This window comes from Pipra filicauda, unplaced genomic scaffold (genome assembly GCF_003945595.2).
Source record: "Pipra filicauda isolate LSUMZ 115617 unplaced genomic scaffold, ASM394559v2 scaffold77_size3566232_pilon, whole genome shotgun sequence".
Classification (NCBI taxonomy): Eukaryota; Metazoa; Chordata; class Aves; order Passeriformes; family Pipridae; genus Pipra; species Pipra filicauda.
Window position 1 is genome coordinate 1,341,267 of NW_024104953.1, and position 22,029 is coordinate 1,363,295.

At 47.1% G+C, this 22,029-nt stretch overlaps 1 protein-coding gene across 9 annotated transcripts in view; it reads right to left on the bottom strand.

Annotated features, from left to right (window-relative positions):
- The window catches only part of PAK5 (p21 (RAC1) activated kinase 5), a 250,509-nt gene that overhangs the window by 67,055 nt on the left and 161,425 nt on the right, over positions 1-22,029 (bottom strand). The window contains exon 1 of one of the 9 annotated variants that reach the window (XM_027748011.2): positions 20,024-20,136. The exons of 6 other annotated variants lie outside the window; for them this stretch is intronic. The gene's annotated coding sequence lies outside the window, so the exon portion shown is untranslated. Of the gene's footprint in view, positions 1-18,478; positions 18,562-18,658; positions 18,906-20,023; positions 20,137-22,029 lie in introns of those variants that run through there. 2 more of the 9 variants (XM_039389854.1, XM_039389853.1) reach the window with 2 other exon arrangements.

Consider the following 22,029-nt stretch of genomic DNA (forward strand, 5'->3'; position numbering starts at 1 on the left):
CGTTTAATTTCTTGGAGATGCCTGGATATCTTCCTGCCCAGGGAAATGCAGTCAGACACAGCCTGCTCTGTGCTGAGATGAACAGGTGAGAACAGAGCAGCTCACGGAACACCAGAGTGACAAAGATGATTCAACAGTCCCTTCTGGCTTGATTTTCTGAGTCAACGTGAAGGGACGAACCCGGCACCTCGCGTGGAGAGGGAGAGGCAAAATATGCACTGTAACTTGCTCAGCCACAAGAAAACTGAATAAATCTTCCTTTCAAAGGCCAGTTTCCAAGAATTTGGAAATATGGGTACCATCATCATGTTCTTATTTTACCTGAGGCTTTCAACATAGCTGAAATTATAACAGTTAATATAGAAGTATGTGCTCTTAACTGTCTCAGCATGGTGCTGACCACTGCCAGAGAGGTCCAGGGAACTGCTTTCGGAGCCCCAGATTTCTGGCAGCCTCCAATGCACCTTTGGGCAGACGCAGGTACCCTCACAAACCTCTCCTCGCTGCTCTTGGGAACCAGCCCTCACTTTGTTGGTTCAGTGGGGCTTTTGTCAAGGCAACACTAAGGGCAGCAGATCTTTCCCACTCACAAAGTCATTACTGAGGGGTTTTAAAACACATGAGGGGAAAAAGCATTCGTGCTGCATTTTTTCTCCTCCAAAAATCAGACGATGTCTTCCCAGACAGCATCAAAAAGAGCATCTCTTATGCTACTTATTAATGTTTAAACATGTTTATTTCAAGTGACAGCAGTGCTCTTTGATAAGTAATGATCCAGGTAAAATAAAAATAGCTAACAAAGGAAAACAAGATTGTTTGGCTGCTCTTCTGTCAAGCCGTTCTCAGAAGTCCAGCAATTAAAGGGGAACATATCCCTGCTGGAAAAGCTCAGTGAAGCTCGAGAAACGACAGTTTCGAGTTAAGAAACCCTTGGAGCTACATCCTCCCCCTGACCTTGGGATGTGCTGCTTGGTAATTTGGGCAGCAGGTTCGCGACCAACGCCTGGCTGAGATGGGACACTGATCCACTGAGCCTTTCTTGGGAACAGCAGGGCCACACTTTGTGCTCAGCTTCAGCTCTGCAGCACCAGCATCTGTGCTTAGAGATTCACTTTAAGAGCTCATTTTGCAAAATACTTGCTCATTATCGCCAACTAACCAGTGATTAAATAATCATATACTTTAATCTCAGACACCAGACAGCTTCCTTTGCCCGGTCTCTGAATTAAAGGGAGATATTTTGTTATGCTGGGCAGCAGCTTTACGGGGCCAAGAATTCACATCAGTCACGCTGAGCTCTCACAATGCACTGAAATCTATTTCTATCTTCCCTCGGTAAGTCTCAGCTCTAAAAGGTAGGTGGCTATCAGGTAACAGTAAAACAGTTTACCCAGTGCAGCTCATCCAAGTTTTATGACAGAGATAAGAGAGCGCTTTGCGGAGGTGGCTTAAAGCTATGGATGCTTGTACTGAACTCCTGCAATGTTTGCAATGGTTCAAAATGATTTAATGGCACATCTGCTTCGGGTTTATGTTTTCCTGAGCAGAAGGATACAGCAGAAGCAAGTGTATCAGATTCCTCTTCTACTCTGAGCCCCACTTCACAATTTCCATGCCAGGGGCAGACTCTACCCTACACAGGCATGGGATGGACGGATGGATGCTCTCCAACCCGCCCACTGGCCCAGCACAACAGGTTTTGTGGGAACTCTAGCAAATCAAATAGCACCAACTGCTGATGACAACCAGTAAGGAGGCAAATAAATTAATATACAATGGTGGGGATTTCCAGAGAGCCCCACAGGAACCGGACCAACCTGAACTGAATTCCAGTAGAAGCTGTAAGTCCCAGCCTAAAAAAAGATCCTGCTGTTTCTGCCAGCACTACACTGGTTCCCCTAGAGCTCTGAAACAAGGACCTGACCCCTCTCCCAGTGAAGACCGGGATTCCAGCAGCAGGACAAATGGTTTAGGAACAGGACTGTATGAAGATTCTGTCTGTAGCTACTAACTCTGGGACCAAGCGACCCAGGAAGACTCTGTGGAGCACCTTGTCTTCTCCCCTGGCTTTCCCTTTACAGCCAGAGAACCCATCTCCTAGCACAGCCCCTCTGACACATGTTTAAGCTCCATGCCCAACGTAGGCAGTGCTAGTCCTGTCTAACTGTTGCAGAGGTTTGTGCTTTGCCTAAGGCTCATGTAAGCCCCACTAAAGCCCTCAAACAAAGCTTGAAATGCCATTGCTGCAGCGCACAGGATTAATGCTGGTCCTTCTGCAGAGGGGTGAATGTCATTTGCAGAACTGTGTTAATTCCTGATTTGAATTTAGATGATGTTTTTAAATAAGAAACAAGCTCAGAACATCCACTGGGAATCTGTGACTTGGATAAACCTTAGTAAGTCACTAAATAAAAGTTACTACTGGAAAAGTGCTCAGACTGCAGTGCTGGCTGTATAAAATTAATAATAATTATAATAATAACAATAATAAAGGAAGATAGGAAGATCACTTCTAGAGAATAATGGCTTCAGACTGCATATTATGAGCACAGCTGATGTATTCAGAATGCATAAATGTGCTCGAATCAGCACACTGAATCTACAAAATACACTTTCTTCATGAGAGGAGGAAGAGGAATTGGAAAGGAGGAGGCTCTACCTGGAATGGGGAGAGGGAAGGCCCTGGGGCAGTCTGGATCAGGACAACAGGGGTGACAAGACAGCAAAATCCTGCAGCTGTTCCAGCCAAACTCTCCCAGTGCTGACACTTGCTGTTGTGTGCCCTCAGCAATTCCTCCTGCACTCCATGGGTGCCAACAAAGCTCTGGGAACACCAGATGCCCCAGAATTTCCCGGCTGCCCCGGCACCACCATCAGTGCCATAAGACTTTTGCACAAGTCCTGTTTTTTTCTGGCTTATTTTTTTAAATGTAGGCACTACTAGATATTTACAGTGGAGGAGTTGATTTCATACCATCTTACATTGATATATCTATTCCAAAATAACGTGAAAACCTTCACATTCATCCTTTTCCTTGCACTAAGATGACGAATCTCCAGCAAATCTCCCTAAACCAGTGGTGTGCTAAAATAAAAGACAGTCCTACATTTATCTAGAAGGTGGTGGTGGGAAAATCTCCAAAGAGTGGAAAGGAAGTTTGGCATCTTAAATTGGATTAGCACCCAGCCCACATCTTCACATCGCTCCAAACACGAGGAAGGCTTTCCAGAGAGAGAAAGCCACAGCTGCAGCAAAGAATTAAATTTAAAACACATTTCTTTTCAAAGTGGGCGAAAAACGTCTCAACTCCTAATCTTTCATATTGAGGACTTGAGTAAAATGGATGTTCTTTTCTTTTAAAAAGTCATGCAATTCAATGTGATCCTTCCCAGCAGGCTGCATCTGTTTTAAATGTTTGCATTGAAAATGTGAAACCCTTCCCTCCTCCCCCTTAATTTTATCTAGAATTATGAATACTCCATTTGCTTAAACATATCCTCAACAGATGAGCCTCAGAAAACCACAGTGTTAATCTGGGACAATCTATGGCATCCTTCAGGATCCATCACATTTGGGAAATGCCACGGAGGGGCTCGGTAGCTGCAGTCCACCCAGGCAGCTGGGAGGGACAGGAGTCTGCAGGCAGAATTTAGGGCTGACGTGGGATTTGAGCTGTTTTCTGTGTTTCTGGCTCATCCACCACAGTAAAATCCTCTGAAATGCTCAGAGTAAAAAAATCAGACTCCTGGAGCAGGTCAAGCCTTGCTGAGGAAGGGCAGCATCTCTTAAGGAAAACAGGGCCGAGCTCCTGGCTTGGAAAATTCATATTATTACAGGGAAACATTAAGAGCAAGGATGAAGGAAAACCAAAAAGCACATCTCAGGGCAATGCTGCTTCTAGGAGTGAAAGCTGCAAAATTCTGTAATTTAAAAGATAAGAATGTAGTAAGTTTTATAAAAAGAGACAAACAGTCCTTAGCAAATCTCACTGAAGGGGGTATATAAAAATAGTACAGCAGACAAAGGTTGAATACATACATATTTTTAGACAAATGGAAGACCACTCAAGACCCAAATGATGATATGGAATGTTGAAAAGCAGTTTATTGCTACAACAGGCTATGGATAAATAGGCACCACACAATTTTTTGGTGAAAAGATTAACAATACGGTGCAGATTATATGGAAACACAGAGCACTGGTTGTCAAAGACAGCTCAAAGCTGGAGAGGTAAGTGAACTAATGGTACCAGCATAACCCCAGTGAGCTGCAGTGTCATGCCCAATTCCAGGCAGCACGGTAGAGATGTGTCAGCACGGCTGCCTGGCAGTGGCTGCGATCCGGTCGCCAGCTCTCCTGCTCTTCCTTCACAGGCAGAAAGGACAGAAAATCCCAGCAACTTCCACGCTGACTGGGAGATCATCCTGATGGCCTGTGGCTGGAGTGCCTGAACTTTCTGACATTGGAAGTGACTGCTGCTCAGGCAAAATTACTCTTGAAATGTCAACTGAAATTCAGCGCTGGGGAACACAAAGCAACTCCCAGGGCAGGGGCAGCGATGTTCACTTGGCTGGCACAGCAACAGTCCTTCCATCAACTTACAGATCAGGAAAGAAATCCTGAAAGCCTCATGAATGGTTCCCTACAAACATCAACCTAATGTCCTGCAGTAACTAGGTGAAAATATAAAGTTAAGAAATGCTATGAGGAGGAGGGGGGGAACAAACCCAGCAGATCACCCAGAGTCAGTACGTGCTGAAGCACCGGCTGTGCCGAGGGTCGGGCTCTGGATGCGCCTCCCTGGGGATTTGCTGCAGCTTGTTTAGCTTTACCAGCAATTTTTCTATTGACCAGGTGGCTTATGTTGGAACATAACTGTAATGCTTGTACAGAGAGTAATAACAGGCAGGTATTCTGCAGAGAATGAAATATTGATGACCCCAGGGCCATCGGGGGTGCAGAGGAACAGGAGCACGGTATGACAGAGCAGGGGACTCCCAAGGAGGGGGACAGATGCCATGCAGAGGGGTGCAGGTGTGGGAAGATAGGAATGGGGGCACAGGGTAAATCTGCACACACCCCCCCGCAACAAAAACAGTTTTAGGGGTGACAGTGAGAATTAGGAGCAAGTATCTGATGTGCTTAAGATGCTGCATGTACAGTAAACACGGATACAATGTGCAGATGCTGGCTCTAAGAAAGACAAGGTAAAAGCATGCTGGAAACTATAAATGTATTTATTATCCCAGGTGGATTCTAGAGCCCAGTGGAAGAAAGCACCAACCTCCACCTCCTGCTTCTCCCAGGAAGAAAGAATAAAAGCCACCATCAGCACCCTGCTCCTTCTGGAGGCAGCACAGGACACTTATGACTCACTGACTTTTTTTGTAGATGTTTTTAAGAGCAGTCAGGGCTAGAATTAGAAATGCTTTATTGGAGAAAAGGCATTTTTGAATGTACAGAAGGGTCAATAAGGCTAAAGAGGGGTAAAAACCCCTACAAGACTGCAATTTCCATTTACAAAATTGGTCTGTTTGGTTGAATTTGAATTGAGTTGCTGGTTGCACCTCCACTTCTGGGCAGCCTTTGATGTGGAGTACAGAAAGCCTGACACACCTGCAGGGGAGCCGAGAAAAAGAAACCCCCAAACTTAGCCCTGTTCCTGCTTTCTCCCAGGGAGCAGTGGAAGGGTGAGCAGAGAAAGGCACAGATGTTAGGAAATAGGTGTTTAGCAACATATAACTTATTACTGAGACCTCCTGTAGCAGGATTTTTTTTATTTTCCTTTTCTCTTCCTATAATAAGTAGAGTTGGCCTAACAATAACCATTTCATTAGAAGGTTAAGATTTCAATTACACTGACAATACATTCTCAGCTTTGCAAACAAGATGCATTTTCTTTTGCTCATAGCAACTTTCCAAATGCAATGCTGCACTAACTAGTGACTTACAAAACACTTGGATTCCTCCAGAACCTCAGACTACATGGCCTCAAGGATGATGGACAGTGCATCAAAAGAGCAGCAAGTCTGGAGATTTCCTTAGTTTCCTATGCAGGACACAAACCTCATACCCTGTGCTTCACTTTCATTGGTCACAGAAGAATAAAAAGTGCAGTGAGTGCAAGAAGAACTACAGAGACAAAAGATAAGATCTTTTCTTAGCCCTCAAACCATCACTGTGACCATGCAGAGATCAGGGATGAGAGGCAGGCTGCCAGTGTACCGAGAATGAACTTCTCTTTCAGGAGGGTATTTGCAATAGCACTCAAAGACTGAAGCTGGGAGATTAGCTGGCTATTTTATGTAAGAAAGATTGCCTGAATAATCAGTTTTTCTGATGTTGCCATGTCTTTTCATTTGTTAGTGTGGAGCATAATTGCTTCTTGTAAAGCTGAATGACTTTAAATTAGATGGAAAGATGGTCATTGCAAAGATAATTTTGAACATTCCCATTCAAAGTTGTAGGTTTAAAAATAAGAGTTGAAATGCAACTGAATAATTGATCTGGCAGCAGTCACTTAATTTGTCCCCTTTCTTTTGTTTCTTCCTTGCTACATGCTTTTAAGTTACCCCAGTATGTACATCCGTGGCAAATGAAAAGCAGGAAAATAAATACATTTATCTAATCAACCCCTTGCCGGAGCTGAAAGCCTTCAGTACAGTCTACGCCAGCGATTAAATCCAGATTACATTAAAACAAATTTGCCATGTCACTCCTAATACTTCTATTTGGCAATGACCCAAATGTTTTTGCTTGGTTTTTATCCTCTCTCCAAACACAGACCAATGTCAGACTCACCCTGGCTGGAGGGGCCCCTGTGTTCCCTGTTCGTAGCAGGACCAGGGCAGGTTGTCTGTGGCTTTGTCCGACTGTGGTTTCAGAATCTCCAAGGGGAGAAACGGGATCTGTTCTTCCCCTACCTGCAAGCTTTCTACGTGTCAGAGCTATTCATAACACTCCTCAAAGTCATGGTTTGATCACAGCCATCAAAATGACTGTTTCTCACCACCTGATTCAGCCGAGCTTTGCCATCGAGCATTTCGCATCTCTCCGCTCTACCCCTCTTTCCAAAACTCCTTGCTCCCTTACTTCTTTCCTCCCTACCAAAGGGCTTCCCATACTCCTGAAGGCACCTACCACCCTGGCTGCAGGAATTCTGCAGCTGGTATTTATACAGCAGGGTACTCAGCGCTGCCTTTTATCTGGAAATGCAAAGCCGCTCCAGTTTCAGCGCAGAGCCCGAGGGGCGATCCCTGCCAGCCGGGAGCAGGGAGGAAGCTGCCACATAAAGGATGGAGGAAGCAAAGAGAAGAGACTCCTGCTGCCACCTTTGATCGACAAACAACTTCAGCCACTTGAAAACTTAAGGAGGGCTCGGGGTCATTTCTTCCTCCCGTGTGCTCTGCTCTGCTTTCAGCCCGCGGATGATGAGACGCTGCCGACGAAGATGACGCATCGGGGAGAAGAGATTTTAGTAACTGGGGCGGAGGAGGAGAAGCAGCAAGTGGTGAGAGGGGGAGGAAGAGGAGCCTATATAAAGCAGCAAAATTCAGAAACAGTCAATGCTTTCTCAGAAGAGAGAAATGAAAGAGGGAAAGAGCAAAGTTCAGGGAATTTTGGAACCACCAGATACATTATGAAAGGGAGCTGAGACCCAGCCACATCTTGAAACAACAATCATCCCATGGATCAGACTCAAAACCAAGACATGTCCATCCCACCACTTTTCTCAAATGGAATCAAATCTTCAGGCCTCGATCCCACATTATCACAGAATAGCTAAGGTTGGAAGGGACCTCTGGAGATCATCCACTCCAACCCCCTTGCCAAGGCAGGTGACACAGGAATGTGTCCAGGTGGGTTTGGAATGTCTCCAGGGAAGGAGAATTCATGACCTCATTGGGCAGCTGTTCCAGTGCTCAGCCACCCTCAATGGAAAGAAATTCTTCCTCATGTTGAGGTGAAACTTCTTGTGTTTTGATTTATGGCCACTGCTCCTCATCCTGTCACTGGGCACCACTGGGAAGAGTCTGGCACCATCCTCTTGGAACCCAACTTTGAGATATTTATCTGCATTAGTCTAGAGACGACTGAGAAGGGATCTCGTTAAACAGGCCCGGTTCCCACAGTCTCTCCTCATAACAGAGATTATCACAGAAATCAGTGGTCTCCCAAGGTCTGAAATTCAAGGAAAGTGTTTGCAGAATTATTGCACTGAGACCACACAGCAAGGTAATGCACCAGGTGTCCCCAGCAAAGCACCAAGCCCCAGCACAGCTTCTGCTTTTCAAACTGCACTGAAAGAACTAAAACATCACCAGCTCTTCCAGCACGGCCTTCAGAAATGTGAAACTGGGAAAAGACTTAACTGTGGGACTAATGGACCCAGGATCCCATTTGGCTGTGTGTCTCACCCTGCAGGAATGCTCCTGCCTCACTCAGCCAAGGCACTCAAAGTTTGCACCAGCAGATAACTGAGAGATAATAAATGCAGAAACAACTGATGCTCAATCACGCGTATGAAACAGCACACATAATTAGAGCTGCCTGGATGTGCAAAGGCTCAAAATTAAAAGTCAGCAACTTCTACTGCTACTTCTTGATTTTGGCAGGTTTCGCTTTCCCACTTGGCATCCTCACAATGTCTTTGGTGAAAACTAAGATAACAGTCTTGATCACTGAGCACTTGTTTTTTGTAAACAGGCATGTGTGTTCATCAGATAAATAATCCAGTACCTGCTGCACATTTAACCTCTCCGTGACTGTGCAGAGCATTTACCCTCAGTCCCTGCACTTGGACCTGCATCCCACCCACCCCAGAGCCTGCTACATGCTGGCTCATCCTTCGTGCTCGCGGCTTGTTTTCTCATCCATTCACACAATGTGCTTCCAAGGCTGGGTTTTACTGGCACGGATCCCTAAAATGTCTTCCCAAACACATACAGTACTGCTAGGAGAGCCATCGTGACAGATAATAGCGCTCTTATGCCAAGAACAAATCATCTTTAACTTATGTTTTCTTTAACTCTTAAGTTTGTTTTCGGCAATTCTGAGATATCACTAACCACAGGTTCCCAATGCCTGCCTTTGAGAGGGAAAGGAATGAGGGGGAATTTCTTGTTGATTAATTAAGGCACAAATGTACACACTTCTGTTTAAAGCAATTTGACTATTGATGCTAAGACAGCTCAAGGAACTGATGACCTGGTCAGTCCTTGGACTGAAATCTGGAACCATATAACTGGAACACCAGCATATTCCCATGGCCTATCAACCAAATCACGGCAGCAGGGGCGCTGGCAGCAGCCAGACACATTGTTTCCTAGACAAGCTCCTCCTTTGATGGGGTTACCCTCCACTTATCCCAAAGTCAAACCTACATGAGCTTTCTGTTTTCATTGTCAGCATCCAGCAGTAAATTCTCCCAGAAGCTATGACACCCATCACAAACTTCAGTCCAGCTCAGACACCCTCGGTCCGGCCACAATCGACATTGCACATAATTTCCTCAGAATCCCTTTCTGCAGAGCAGTGCAGTACTCATGGGAATCGATACTTTACAACTCTTTAGAAAAAGAAGCAGCTAATTTGAACTGTTAATTAACCCCAAAGACTCACAGTCCAAATCCCCTCCTCCCATGCTCCCTCACCGAGGGATCTGCTCCCCATCCGTTCGCCTGCACACACCAAAGACCTGCTGCTCACTTGCAAATACGGAGCCCTCAACTTTTACAGGAATCCTCCTGAGCCCAAGTCCTCCCTGAATAAGAGATGGAGAGCAATTTTAAAACACATGCTATTACAAATGCCAGTAACAGCTAAATTCCCACTCCCGTGCAAAACTCCCATAGAATAACCGGGGGAAAAGGCACGGCCTTTACATGGCCTCACCACGGACGGTAGCAAAGATTTACTAGCAAAGGGCAGTAGTGAAGTCTTCTACCTCTCAAATTTTATTGCTCTTACATAATATGCTATCATGCATTTACCAGCACGCTGTGAAGCGCTGTCATAAATATTTAAACTGCAGTGACAAAGTAAGAGAGCTGTCGGTCGCTCCCGTGTTCCTGGTTTTCGCTGCTCGCTCTCCTGGGCCCACGGTGAGGGAAGTCACTGATGTGCAGAAAATAAAAGCTCCAAGTGTGAACCAAACCAGAGGCATATCCCTGACTTTCAGCAAAGCAAAAGGGACTTTAACTTGTTATTAAAGGGCCTTTCTACACCGGGGCCTCTCATGGTCGTTACGGCCAGGCCTGCCACCAGCGAGGCTCCCCTCCCCACACACGTGCCTGGCTGCATTAGTTATTACATTTGATAGCTTTATGGTATTATTTGAAGCTTGCTATTTACCTAGTTACACAAGACCCAGAGGCTTAGACCCTGCTCTCTGCCTGGGCTGCAAATCTCTGCAACTACCTCCAAAATAGCCCAGATTTTATGACCCATTAGGCTTAATGATAAATCCTTGGATTTATGTTCCGGGCTAGTGAGCAATGAGAGATCAAGGGCTAAGCTTTGATTTATCTGCGGGCCAAGGGAGATGGTTATTTCTATAATTTTATTTTCCTCATCATTTGCCATAATGACTGCAAAGCTTTGCTGTGACATCATGGCAATTTTTTGCTGTATCTACATCAAAATCAATACCACACTCGGTCCTTTCACACCCTCTCCCACCAGGATGGGGTAAATCCAGCTACAGACTAGCTAACTCCAGATCCTCCTGGTGCACGGAAGGCAACGGTTTCCAACCTGCAAATACTGATGGAGGTGGGACAATAGTCTGTGAACGAAGGCTATTCTGCTTTGAACCAGCTTTGTACATTTGTGGTGCTTTACATGCAACGCCAGCGGTGCCTGGAGTTGAGACAAATTTTGCTTCACGGCGTTTTAAATCCAGAACCATGAAAAGAGCAGAGGGTACTTTGGAGAGATGCTACTCAGCATGGTCCAGTATCTGCATTGATTGATCTCCTGTTTTAACAGTTTCTCTGAAAACTCCACACCTATGGAATCTGGGGAATGCAAGAAAATCTCCAATTTGCTCTACAAATCTACTTTAAAAGAAATAAAGAGAAAATTAAATGCCCCGTGCTATAGGCAAAAGTCTTGAGAAATGGCCCATAAGGACCACAAATTTTCATGCAACTCAGAGTTTCATACCTGCCTGGCTTTAACATGCTCATCACAAAGTCAGGCTCTGCACATTTTAGGGCTGGCCCAAGGCTGGTTATTGGCTTCAGCAAGGACAGGTGGGTGCATCATGGAATGACAGGGCAAGAGAGAGGAAAAAGGTTAAAGAACACCACGATATTACAGAGCTAATCATGCCCCAAAGTTATTTTCTTCAAAGATTATTACACCTTTTTGACTATGCTGGGCAAGTCCACTAATACTACTGAAGTAATACTGAGAAAGGATAGAAAAAGTAAACATTAAAGGGCAAATTTTGAGCAGCTCAAGTTTGCACAGCGAAGAGGATGCCTAATACAATAAAGGGAACTTGTCAGGGGAATGGCACATTATCCAATCTTTTTCTTGACTGACAGCTTGACAGTCTCTCACCCATTTAAAAAAAAAGTCTTTAAAAAGCAGTAGCTAACAATTATCGCCAATTTTCCTATTAATTCCATGGAAAAATAGCTGGAGTTTAATTTCTAGCTAAATCAGGACTGTTGACTGTTTTTCTTCCTCACACAGAATTGGAAACGGAAGAGAAGCAGCGAGATGCTGTTAGATCAGCAGGAGGAGATACCAAAAAGCAAAGTAAACAGGAAAAGAAATTGTGTAAGAATAAAAATGGCAAAAGTAATGGAACAAAACCTCACAGAAATCCCTTAACTCTCAGCTAAAGGTTCTTCCCAAGTAGCAGCATCAGGTTGTTGAGCAAAAAATGCAAAAACAAAGTACTGTGAACCAAGTCATACCAGATGCTGAGGAAAAAGTCAAAATGCTTCTTCAAGCAGAAGTTTATGACAAACGTGAGCCACAGAGCTATTGGGTTTCTCCCACCCCACAAACAGTACCAGGGATCTGTTGCACTGATGATGTCCAAATTCAGACTGGATTGCCCAAGAAGAAAGAAGCCCTGGCTTCAATCTGAGTTCATGAGAAGAGAAGGCTCTGGGGTGATGTAGCTGGGGTCTTTCAGTGCCTGAAGGGAGCCTACAGGAAAGATGGAGAGAGACTATTTACAAGGGCATGGAGTGACAGGACAAGGGGGGGATGGCTTCAAAATGAAAGTAAGTAGGTTCAGATTGAATATTAGGAGAAATTCTTCACCATGAGGGTGGTGAGGCACTGGAACAGGTTGCCCAGAGAAACTGTGGATGATTCCATTCTATGATTCATTACAGCAAACCTTTCTCTTCGAAAGCAGCAGCCCTGCTGATGGGCAACACATTCCACACTCCTCTCCCCCGAAAAGAGGGAAAAACATCCACTTCTGGTTAGCTTGTTAAGAAATTAAGTCACTTTTCAGCTAGCAATGCTCTGCATCAGTGTTTAAATTATTTATCTCACGCCTTGTACTTCCTAAGTACTCGAAAAAGCCCTACTTAGTCTCCCTGTGAATCTTCTCAGTGCTAAGAGTTGGTTCTCGAAGAGACTGAGTAGGAACGCACTGGTGTGCGATGGATGTTGCAACTGATGTTGCAGTTTCAGTAGTTTCTGTATTGCATCTGTAATATAATGGAAAATGAGAGACATGCTTGTGTCCCTCATAAAAGCCCTGCCCAAGTAAAGCATTTCTCTTGCTTTCCAGGACTCGACTCTCACCTCCATCCAAGTGGAGGCCTCTTCTGCCTCATCCCTAGGAATAAATCCTCCGTGGCACACAGGCACGTGGTTTTGCACGTGTTTCCCCAGGCAGTCTATAGGGTCTGTATTACACCATCTGCTTTAAACTGAGCCCTGTCATCAATACTCAGTTTTGGCAGCAGAGCCACTGGCAGTAACTACTTTCCTTCACTGCCAACCCCTGCCTGACTTCCAGTAGGACGGGGCTCTTTCCCTGGAGCCACGTGACTGCAGTAACAGACATCCATACACGGGATTTTTCTAATTTGTTTGCTTTTCTACTTCTCATCCTTCATTTACTGTCCTAAAAATGTCAGAACAGAGAGCAGAACTTAAAAGGCAATCACCACCTGCAACCGTTGTAGCAACACTAAGCTATTTTGGCAGCCAGGCCTCTCTCAACACATGCTCACGGGGCCCATATCCCTCGTGCTGGGAAGATGCAATACAGTCCCTGGCTTACGGCTGCGTCATTCCAAGCTCCTGCATAAAACATGGGAGCACCCAGAGATTTCCCAGAGCAGCCGATGGCTCAGATTACAGCCACTGCCATGGCACTGGAGCACTTCCCAGTAGCACACTAAACTTTGTGTTTCCAACATAAAATCCCTGGTGATATTGCTTCCCCAAACCCTGCCAGCACATCTCAGGGCACGGATAGTGCCTCCCAACCAGCCACCCCTCTTTGGTCTCAGTTGCAGTTCAGCCACGGGATTTTCCACCCTTTGATTATTTTTTCCCCTGTGACACCAAAGCATAAAATAGAAAGAAGTTCTGTTATTTGGAAAAGAGGAGTTCAGGGCCTGCACCAGAGACAAATTCATGTACCGTTATCCTTCCCTGCATGCTTCAAAATCTGGGAGAGAGGCAGAGCTCAGGGTGCATTTACTTTGTTCTCATCCTGCTCTCAGGAAAACCTTCCTGTTTCTTCAGCCTAGAATATCACGTTTTTCTATACAACCCCAAACCAAATACCCTCCAAAGCCCACGAGAAATGCTGAAAATCTGTTGGCTTAGGATAACTTGTCTTTACACCCAAGTGAGAAACAAGTTTCATACATGCTAACCCAGGTTTCTGCGGCCTTGGCAGGATTTAGTTGAAAAAACAAACCATTTAAACATTCTGACAGTTTACTTACATTTCATTATGTGCCCAGTAACAACCCTTTGGAACTATATCTCATTTCTGGGTCCTTCAGTTGTATCTTAAGAGCCCTTCTATGAGCAGTGTGTAGAAGATGCACCAAAAATATTTTAAATGTATTTATTTACGTGGCCCAAACAACCCAATATGGCATTAAGCATTGTTTTCATAATCCTGTAAAGTACTAAAAGCCTCCTGGGACGGATTGAGCCTCTTCAGCTCAGGACCAGAGAATTCTGCACCTTTGGAAAAAATTAAAACTAAACACCTAAAGTGCTTTTCAAAAGCAATTATCATAATCCCTGCTGTTACCCAGAGGGAAGCAGTGGCACGCAGAGGTTAAATAACTTCTTGGAGGTGGTTCAGCGAGCAGCACAGCCCGGATTAGAGTCACCGTGCCTCCTGACTTCCAGCTCCAGGCTCAGCCCAGCACCTTAAATAGCTGCAGTGCAAGTAATTAGCTCTGTCCCCTGGGCATGCATCTAACTTGGGGAATGGGAAAGCTGGAGTTCAATCTAATGACACGAAACTTTCTATGGAGAATCCCTGGAAAGAAACGTTAAGTTTTAACCACTCTGACCTGACCAAGCTGTGCTAAGGCAGAGGGGAAAAGCTGCTGTGCAGATTTTACTGCCACCAGCTCGGGACAAGTGAATTATTCACACGCAGCAGAGCATGTCACAATAAAAGGTTTATAGAGGCTATCACCAGGAACATTCCTGTGGCATTTATTCATTCCAGTATTTGTTTGTTGGCATTTCTTTTGTCCTCTCCTCTGTCAACAGAGACCTCTCCACCCTTCCCTTTGTGGGGTACCTTTCCTTCGAGGAAAAAAACCAGAATTTTTGCCATGTGAGTGTTTTAGTGACACTGTACATTTTTATTTACATTGTTGTTTTGCACAAATGTGTATTTCCACAGGGATATGTGGCACATGTGGTTTTCCCCCACCAGAGGTGACTGTCTATGTCTACTTCCTCTATGCCCTTGCCTACAGCTGCAGCATCTCCTTTACTTCTTTAGCTGCCTCCAGCAGGGAACAATAAATCCGACACACACTCGGGAAAAGGAAAAAAATCTCTAGTGCTATTTTGGGCATCCAAGTTCTTTGGCTTAACCTATTTTTGGAAGGGCATCTTTGTTCAGCAAAATCAGAACTCCCAGCCCTGTGACACCGGGGCAGCGCGTCCCGCTGCAGGCGGAGCCGTTTGCCAGCGGCAACCTCCAACGGCAGGGCTGGCACGCAGAGCAAAGCCAGGACAGCCCAGAAGGAAAACGATGGGAGACAGGATTTCACTTCCACTCTCCATCACTTGTGTGTCTCTGCGCAAGTCACGCCGCTCCTCTCCCGGGAGTTTTGGCCATGCCCACCCCTGGTATGCGGCAGATGCACAAACAGGATGGGTGCACCTCATTCCATAAGCTCCCAACAGGGAAAACATGTCTTACTACCTGTCCTGGCAGCCTCCAACCCTACCAGGACCCCAGTTCTGGTGGTTCATTAGACAAAAATATTAATTGGTATACACAGCTCATGTTTTTATAAAAGTTTTGCTTAGGAGATAAGAAAGGTCACAAATAGGAAAGAGCAGCCCAGCTTGCGAAAGAGCTAAACAGGATTCATACATTTCTGCTTTGTTCATTTGATTTTAAAAGATATTCATGCTCTGTGTGCTCTGAAACAATAATTACCTTTGTACTTCCATCAGATGCACCTTCCAACAGCAGTAGCACTCTTACATGGCCCAGAAAAAAAATAAATAGTTGGAAAAGATGCAAAAAAGCTGACTTGGTACGTTATGGCTGGCTCTGCACAAGGCAATGGGAGCACACCCTTCTCACATCACTGCACTCACAGGCACCACTTGGAAAGGGATAATCTTTGAACCTGTAAGGCACAAGGTTTGGCTTAAAGCTGGCATTTTGTACCAGGGCTGCAAGACAGCTGCTTTCAACAGGCAGGGCTGAACCACACGAGAACCACGCACTGTGGCTGGTCCTAGACCAGGAGCCCTGGCCACAGTCCTGCCCTCTGAGTTGCTTCTCTCCAGGAAAAAAAAAAAAGAAAAAAAAAGCAAAGTTAAACATTTAATTGGAGAGAAAATATTCTGTTTTCTTGGTTGTTGGGACAGCCCTCCAAATGCAACACTGAGCCCTCCTGGGCTTGGTGACAGGCAGGCTGAAACACCAGCACTAACAGCTAATTCTCCAGTGAATCTCTGTGGCCTAAAGATTAAAGGCTTAATTAGAGTTACCTGAACATTAAATACCACTAAAGTGCACTGAAAGCTGCTCTAAGGGGGGGGGGGGGGGGGAGAAGCCTTTTAAACAGGCTCATAACTAACTGGGGTTAGTTAGACGTAACTATGGGGTTTATGCACAGTTGTTACTGGTTTTGAATCATTCTGCTTTTCAGCTCTTTTGCCTTGATAATAAAGCCAATGCAGCTGTGCATCAGGCAGTGCTCTGGCACACCTCATCACCAACCACAGCTGAATTTAATGGAGGAAGCTGTCTTAAATACATCAAGCTTCGTATCTAGAAAGAAGGGAGGCACCCTATGAAACTCCTACTGAAGAAGACACACACCTGAACTAGACACCAGAGAAGTTACAAGGGAGGATGCCATTGAAACCGAGGCTCTACTGTCATGCCGTTCCATTTTTGAGCAAACAGTTGTTTAAAACAACTTTCACGCTTTAAATTGCTACGGAGAGTAGTAAAACCCTATGTTTAACAGATGGGAAAAATAAGAGCATAATTGGAATCCCTCTAGGTGTGAGGGATACCAACCACCTGAAGTTTCCATCACCGCTCTCCTGGTTCCACCTGGCTGCAGTCATTGACCATTCTACCCTGACAAGAGAGGTTTTGCTCAGCTTTCCCCAAAACCTGGGGAAACCTGGCCAAACCCTGCAGCAGACCCAACAGGCCAAGTCCACTGACTTCAGCAAGAAGCAAAGCAGGGACAGCCCCAAAAACACCTCCAGGATGGCCAACCAGCACCATGAGTCAGCAACGCTAATGCCAGGAGCAGGGATATCCCAAGGAGATATTTTAGCAAGAGGTTTTATTTGAGCTTTATGCATATTTCTGAAACTCTTCAGCTGCTGGTACCCACAAACACCTGTTAGGAGTTTCAGCACATGCCACACGGCAGACTTGTGTTTGTAGCTTTTACACAGTAAACCGGTAAGACCAGAGTGAATTCAGGTATTTGAACAAGTAGGTGCCAAACACTTCAGATTCTTAATTGGAGCAGCTTCAAAGCAATAACTGAGTTTAAGTGTCAAATGTGAGGGCGATTAGAGGAGAAGCAGAGATGCAGTCGCTCTTCTGCTCCGTTTTTCCTGTTCTTTTTTCTATACATCCCTGAAACAGCTGACACCTGTGCCCCTGACAGATCTGTGCCAGCATCACCTCTTGGGCTTCAGCCACACGAGCTGGAGTCCTCCTTTAACTCAGCTTTAAGCCCAAAATACATGACTGATGTTGAAGAGAACAGTTTGCCAATCACATAAGGCAAAAACTGACGACTTGTTAACTACCACTATGAGAAGTCTGTTATCAGCTGATTGACAGTAGTAGTTGACACTGGGGAGCAAGTTTCTTACAAAGCATTTTATTTCCCAAATACTAGTTTTCAAAGTAAGACTTGCCACAATCGCTCACTTTGGCAAATAATAATTGAGAAGTAAAATGTTTTGCAGGAACTTTGCCTGTTATACACTTCCATTTTAGAATCAGCCACCAGGACGCTGAGAACTCACTGAAAGCCAAACACTGACTTACTGTGAGCATTCATGGCTGATGAAGATGTCAAGGAATAAAAAAAAAACAAACCCAAACAGAAAAGCCACTGGGAAGCAAACAGAGGTGCCAAAGCAATAAGGGAATCAAACAAGCAGTGGGATTTACTAGGTCTGGCTCAGCAGGGGGTTGCCAAGGGAATTTGCTGATGACTCGTAACAGGGTTCTCCACAACAGGCCTGCCGTGGTCCCTCCGTGCCACCGCTTCCCTGCGGGAAATGACTCCTCGGAGGGCTCTGTTAAGTGCGGTTCAGCAGGCGCTACAGACGAGCGACACGCACCCCCCTCCGGGTCTGGTGAGCCCTCATCTCCTCAGAACAAGGTTAGAAAACTACACGAGTGTGTAACAGCACTCAGGGCTCCTGCACAAAAAGGAGAGGCAGGACTATGGCACACTGGTCTAAAATCATTTGATGAAAATTAATCTCCGCTAGAAGTCACGGTCTCACTGGGATCAAAACCATTTGTAAATGTGTTTGAAGCAGGGGGAAGGAGAAAGTTTAGCTTCACCACTCTCAATGTGAGTGAGTCTTTCCCTCAACTCAAACTGTATTTTTGCTCGGTTTATCTCCAATTAATACACGTGACAGCATAAATACATAATCCAACACTGAACAAAGACGTTCCATCCACCTGAAACGAGCTACAGCCAAAAAAATGTTACTAAACCACAGAAAACAGACAATGAGGTGAATCACAAAGAGTAACTCCCAAAGCTTTACCTGGCACAGCAGCAGCAGCAGCTCTGAAACCGGTGCCCTACCCCTTGCAGACAGGTCCCTCATCCCCACCTGCAAACCAGGAGAGCAGCTGCTCACCATGGGAGGATCAGCACACGAGTAACCCCCCTGTAGCAGACGCGGCACCGGATCAGCAGGAATGCAAAGGGCCATTTTGCGAACCTCAAACTGGAACAGAGGAGCTCCTACAGCTTCTGCTCAACCTCACTCCTGGGGGTGCAGACGGCCAGGGAGCCCCGCGAGTGGCACGAAATCCACTCTTTGCATCAGAAACATCATCCTCACGATTCCCCAACGCTTCCAGACGCATCCTCCACCACGAGAGGTCTGTCCCCGGCAGCAGCAGCGATGCTCACAGCCATCAACACCGGCTTTCACACAGGGCAGGGGAGCTCGGCTCCCTACTGCAGCCCTAAGCAGCGCCGTTTAAAGTTTCGTGGTACAATAAAGGCAATAAATTAGGAGCAATGATTCCTTAAGTGCTGTCTGGGCAGCAGGGACCACTGAGATCTATCTCAACACAGGTACCAACTCTCCTCCTTCATTTTGCAAATGCTAAAGCACATAAAAAATTCTAAAATGAAGGGGAAAGGTTACCGGCAGAGTGGTCTCGCTGCTGGCCCCTCTCGAGTTGGGGGGAATATTATCTTTACTGGCAATGACAGCCCATTTGATCTAACGCTGAATATTTAGGGAGAAAAAAATTCCATTGTTTCTTTATGTTAACGGAGGGCTGGTGTGTAACAAAGAGGAAGAAAGGCAGCCTGCGTGCTGCTGGCGGGTTGGTAAGAAATTCTCAAGGTCTGATCGATACCATGAAAAAAACACCTCTCCTGGTCTAAAGCTGGAGCGTTATTCAAGCACGGCAGTCACTATGCAGCTCATTTTCTTTAGCCACGATGATCTGAGACTAATGAACACATAAAGAAGAGCGGAGTCGATTGCAGGCATTCCTAACCCTTTATATGAAGGAAAAAAACCCAAACGAGCGAGCAGAGGTATAGAGGCGCATGCAGGAACATTTCCAGGCGCATTTCCAGGAGCGGCTGCACGGCTCTCTGGGCACCTGCTACCTGGGGGAAACCCAAAAGCACATGATATTCGCAGAAAGTTGGGCGCAACTTCTGGAAAAAAAAAAATGACAAAAACCAAAACGCCCTTGGGGAAAGAAAAAAAGAAAAAAAAAAAGCCATTGTTGTGGGAAATCCCAGCAAAGCATTTAAAGCAAAGGGTCGCCGTAGGTGATTTCGGAGAGGAGCCCGGGAGCTCCATGAGAGGAACGCGGCAGCCCCGGCTGCCCCTGCCCAGCCTGCGCTGGCAGCGCCCGCGGCTCTGCCCGCTCCGCACAGGTGCGGACGGGGATGCCCGGGCCGTGCCTTTGTCTGCCCGGCACCGGCCGCCGCCGGCACGGACGGGCGGGCGGCCCCGCACGGCCGAGCAGCCCGGGCAGGGGCAGCCGCCGCCCGCGCCCCCCGCTCCGCTCCGCGCCCCCCGGGCGGGTCCCCGCGCCCGCCCCGCCGCTCCTACCTCGGCCGCCGCCTCACGCCGCCCCCAGCGCCATGTTCCGGCTACATCCGGGCCGCGGCTCCGCTCGCTCGGCCCCGCTCAGCCCCGCTCGGCGCGGCCGCAGGTGCCGCCGCCCGCCCCCCGAGCCGAGCCGGGCAGAGCCGGGGCGGGCGCGGCACCGCCCCCGCGCCGGGCCGGGCCGGGCCGGGCAGGGCAGGGCCCGCAGCACCGCCCCGCCCCCGCCCGCCGCCCCGAGCTGCGGGGCCGGACTGGGCTCTGCCGGCGGGAGGGGCGGCGGCAGCTGCGCACCTGCCCCGGCATCTGGCCGCGGCTTTGTCCGTCCGTCTGTCCGCCCCCAGCGCGGCAGCCACAGCGGCGCATACCCGTGTTCTGCACCAGCCAAGGGACCTGCACACCCACACGCCCATTCCTGCACCGGCCAAGGGACCTGCACACCCAACATCTATTCCTGCACTGACCAAGGGACCTGCACACCCACACCCCCATTCCTGCACTGGCCAAGGGACCTGCACACCCACACCCCCATTCCTGCACCGACCAAGGGACCTGCACACCCCCACCCCCATTCCTGCACTGGCCAAGGGACCTGCACACCCAACACCCATTCCTGCACCAGCCCCTGCACCTGGACACCCAACACCTATTCCTGCACCAGCCAGGGGACCTGCACGCCCACACCCCTATTCCTGCACCAACCAAGGCAGCTTCACACCCACGCATCTGTTCCTGCACGACCCTATGTACCTGGACCAATCCCTCATCAGTCCATGCACCTGGACACTCACCCACCCGTTCCTACACCAGCCAAGGCACCTGGGCACCCCCCACCAATGCACCAGTGCATCCTTTCACCCAGGCATGCACCAACTTGTGCCCCCCCCCATGCACTTGTACACCCGTATATCACCCTCCATTCCTGCCCCAGCCCATGCACCTACACATCCACACACCCACCCCTGCACTCATACACCTGTATATGGCCCACCTGTGCATGCACCAGTCAGTGCTCCCATATATCCAGCCATCCACGTCCAACCTTTCCTCCAACACATCCACCCACCTGTCTGCCAATCCATGCTCCCATCCACATCCGTCCATCTACACTCCAGCTCTGCAACCATCTACCCACAGGCCCCTACATCCACCCACCCACTTCCTTCTGCACTGGGACCTCAGCCATTATATATATAAATTTATATGTATCTATTTTATAAAAACAACCACGTTGACATGTTTCGTTACCAGTAGCTCTCCCCGAGCAATGGCCACGTGCTAAGGAACAAACCTGGTTAAGGCAAGTGATGGAAGGAAGCAATCAGAGAAGTACAACAGCCAAACCCCACGTATCCCATCTAATTTTGTTGTATTACTGCCGGCAATTTGTGGCTGCCTCTGAAAGCTGCCCTAAGCCTACGTTTTTATATAATGTTCCATAAGAAAGATTAAGATTGCCTTTAATAAAGGTACATGTCGGTCCTTCCACGTGCTAAATCCAGAGGGAGATGATGGTGTGTTCTCATGGATGACCATAAACCATCCCTGTCAGGAAACACCGAGCACAGGCAGCAAAGGGCTTTTCAGAGGCACCTGCAGCAGAAGCTCCCCGAGAAGAAAAGATCCAAAGTCGATTTGATTGATACAGCCCTGCATGGGAGAGGAGTGATTTCATACTTAATGATGTTGAATTACACATCATTTCTAGTTTCTTTGATGCCCTTTTGCATTAGCACTCACTCTGTATGGCAGGAGCAGAGAGGATACGACAGGAACAGCTGGAAGATAAAGGTCTGCATTGGAGCTGTGTGGGGTGGCCGGGCAGAGGGAGATGCCAAGGCTCTCACGGCACTCAGCTGCTCACCTGAGGTCTAAACACGTTTCTGCACGTATGAAAAACCCTACATTAACAACAACAACAACAAAAATCCCTCGGAAATGTGCTCTTCCATTACCCATAATGTCTGCTTCTGCCTTCTTTTCTTTATGTTCCCCTCAATCACTGCTCTACC